General features: G+C 42.0%; 1 pseudogene; it reads left to right on the top strand.

The window, feature by feature from the left end:
- The window catches only part of LOC107576577 (alpha-mannosidase 2C1-like), a 14,922-nt pseudogene that overhangs the window by 9,819 nt on the left and 1,282 nt on the right, over window positions 1–3,821 (top strand).

Here is a 3,821-nt window from a genome sequence, read left to right on the forward strand (position 1 = left end):
GCATATTCATAGATCCGCGTATAGTAAATGAGGCAAGGGTGTAGAGTTACATTCAAGCTATTTTAAGGCATGAGAAAATTATTTTCACAAGAAAAAACATTTAAATATGTCATTTTGATGATCAAAGATAAGTTTTAAAGGATAAAATATTTGACCACAGGGGGACTTTCAACAATTTCTTCTCTCCCGCATAAGTTTTTGACGCACATTCACAACAGTACCACAACCACAACGCATACATGTGCATTCCTCTGCTTGCAAACAAGCCACAGCGCATCCGGGTTCTACATCAGAAGGCTGACTCCTGCATCAGTGGTACTGTCATGAACGTGCATTGAAGACTCACACGGAAGAGAAGAAATGGTTGAATAAAGTTATTTTTGTTTTCTTTGCACACAAAAATTATTCTCGTAGCTTTATAAAATTAAGGTTGAACATTAAGGTTGAACCACTGAAGTCCCATGGACTATTTTTAACGATGTCCTTGCTACTTTTCTCGGCTTTGAATGTGTCAGTTGCATTGCTGTCTATGCAGGGTCAGAAAACTCTGATTTCATCAAAAATATCTTAATTTGCGTTCCGAAGATGAACGAAGGTCTTACAAATTTGGAACAACGTGACGGTGAGTAATTAATGACAGGATTTTCATTTTTGGGTGAACTAGCCCTTTAATTTGCCTCAACAAATCACCCGACTAACCAGCGGACCAATAATTATTGAATTTTGCCTGCATGCTCTGAGGCGCAAGGAATTTATTATATAGGAAAAATAGTGACAATGGCTTCCCCGGTTGCAACAACTTCTATTTTTATTATTGATACTTTGCGCCTATGCAACTTTGGAAGGAAGCATAACTAAAATTGTATGGCTTGAAAAGACTTGGAATATAGTGCATATGGAAAACAGATGTGTAAACATTCTGCCTGTCATCCCATTCCTTCATGTTGGGTTTGGAACGACATGAGGATGAGTAAATGATGACAAAAGATTGATAATATGCTGAAAGACCACAAAGCATGAAAAATCAAACATGAGTTGTATTGGATCTTGATTATTCATAAGAACGCCTTCACTTCCTGTGCCTGTGGTATCCCCAATGGACTGCATCATCAGATGACCTAATGAACTTCATATTTCCAGAGATACGCACCACAGGGTAAAGACTTCTTGCTGCTTGTGAATCACTGGGATCCACTCCTGGGAAAGGTGCAGGATCCAGCATAGCTGTGTTGAATACTTTACCTTGGGAAATAACTGAAGTCATATCACTGCCAGCAGAGGACACTCAAACAAGATTAGGTACTTCCCACAGACAAAATATAACATTGTTCAAATGACCTTATTTTCGGTCAACCTCAAAGATATCTCCTACTCCTATCTAATAATAGGGTAAGATTTCATTAAAGTAGAGAAAGGCTCTTTGAACCACATCCCCTATTATGGTCCCTACCTGTTTCCTGCAGCCTTGGTGAAAGTACCTAGCGTGGGCGTAGCTCAAGTCACAGAGACGGCAAAGCCTAAGGACTCTTGTTTCTGTCACAATGAAGGTACTTGATTCCCTTGGAAATATTCCATGTTTTTCTTCAGCCCACACATTTTCGTCATTCTGTGGGTTCTCTGTGTGATACAGGTAGATGGGACTATTATTATGGAGAATGGTCTTTCGAAGGCCACGATAGACCAAACGGGTCGTTTGATGTCTCTGCTTTTGCTTCAACAGGTGAATCATAATGTAGGGCCTTCAAGAAAAGTGCAAAATCTTATAAGGTTGTTCACAGTACGTACTGCAAGAAACTATGTTATGACTCCAGGGAAACCATTTCTGAGGGTCACCTCGGGAACCAGTTTGCATTGTTTGATGATGTGCCTCTGTATTGGGATGCCTGGGATGTGATGGACTACCACCTTCAGACAAGGTGAGCCTGTTTCTTGTCACTGCAGGTGGGATCAGATTCTGATCCAGTATGAATCCAGCTTTGAACTCTGTATGAACCCAAGTTAATGTCACAATCTTAATGGCAATAACTCTTCTTTCCCAGGAAGCCTGTAATTGAGGTCATTGAGCCCGCCAAGGTGGTGAGATCAGGGACACATCAGGGCAGCGTCTCCTTCTCGCTAAGGATTAGCGGAAAAAGCACTATTAGACAGGAGATTGTTCTGGATGCTTGTTGCCCCTATGTCAAATTCAAATCTTGATGGCAATAACTCTACTTTCCTAGAAAGCCTGCAGTTGAGGTCATTGAGCCTGCCAAAGTGGTCAGATCATGGGGACTTCAGGGCAGCGTCTCCTTCTCGCTAAGAATTAGTGGAAAAAGCACTATTAAACAGGAGATTCTTCTGGATGCTTGCTGCCCCTATATCAAATTCAACACGCAGGTAGCTAAGATTGTCATCTTATGCTTGATATTTAATCAACCGATTGCTCAAGAAACTTGGTGAAGCATAATGGATATCTTGTTTCCAGGTGGACTGGGAAGAGTCACATAAGTTTCTGAAGGTGGAGTTCCCTGTGCAGGTGCGCAGCCCAAATGCTTCTTATGAGATCCACTTTGGAAACTTGCAGAGGCCCACTCATAGAAACACATCCTGGGACTGGGCTCGCTTTGAGGTAGTGTGTACTTGGTTTAATCCTTTTTAAACAAATTTCACCCTCAATCCATGCAGTTCTTGTCAAGAGTCCACTCCGTAGTAGTAGTCGAGTTATAGTCTACTGTGACCTCACCAACCCAGCAAACATGCCTCTTTGGGGCCCGTGTGGGCCCACTGCATGCAGAGAATTGAGCCACATGCATGCAGCGTGCTGTGGGCCCCGATACCGGCATGAAATACAGGGCATGTGTGGGCCCCACACTGTGGTGCATGGGTGGGGCCTGAGTGGCACAGCCCAAAGTAGGGGCTGAGTGTGGGCTGGCCCACACAAAACAGAGTCAATAGACTTTGGTTCCCAACACCCCCGTGTGCTGAACACTGCAGTTTCTCCCATGGGTTTCTCAGCCATGTGTCCTCCTTATAACATCTGTGGTTTTATGTTCTTTTGGAAAACCTTACATAATGTATGAATTTATGCTTTATTTAATAGGTGTGGGGACACAAATGGGCTGATCTGTCTGAGCATGGCTTTGGCGTGGCTCTTCTTAATGACTCCAAATATGGTTACTTGATCCATGAAAACATCATGACCTTGTCCCTGTAAGCTACCCACACAGAATGAACAAACACAGCAGTATCTTTCAAACACAACTACAGACAGGTCATTAAAATGTGTTGTTTTGGCTAACATCACCTTTTTTTCTACAGATTGCATGCTCCAAAAGCACCAGATGCCAATGCAGATATGGGTAGTCATAATTTTACCTATGCCTTGATGCCACACACAGGTTGGTACATCTTCTTGAATCTAAAAACCATTATAAATAATTTTCAGACAACCATGAATAAAACCAATGCATGTGAAAAGTCCTCTTCCAGGATGCTTCGGTTATCCAGTACGCCTACAACCTGAACTTCCCTCTCCACGTCTTTCATGGCATCATTGCTGAACCCTGGAATGCATTCACTGTACACTGTCCTGCTGTCATCCTGGAGACCATAAAACAGAAATGTCCCGTCTGTGAAACGTCCCGTCTGTACGGAAGTTCTAAGCGGCCATGCATTAATTTTTTTTTCCTTCTTGTTTTCTCGTTATAACGACTTAATTTTCTCGTTATATCGACATAACAAGAGTTGTTTTCTCGTTATAACGACTTAATTTTCTCGTTATATCGACAAAGATTTTGTTTTTTTTGTACAATGATTGTTTGATCTACTGTTGTTATAGTAAC

The sequence above is a fragment of the Sinocyclocheilus grahami genome, unplaced genomic scaffold (assembly GCF_001515645.1).
Source record: "Sinocyclocheilus grahami isolate Dianchi unplaced genomic scaffold, SAMN03320097.WGS_v1.1 scaffold3963.1, whole genome shotgun sequence".
NCBI classification, from domain to species: domain Eukaryota; kingdom Metazoa; phylum Chordata; class Actinopteri; order Cypriniformes; family Cyprinidae; genus Sinocyclocheilus; species Sinocyclocheilus grahami.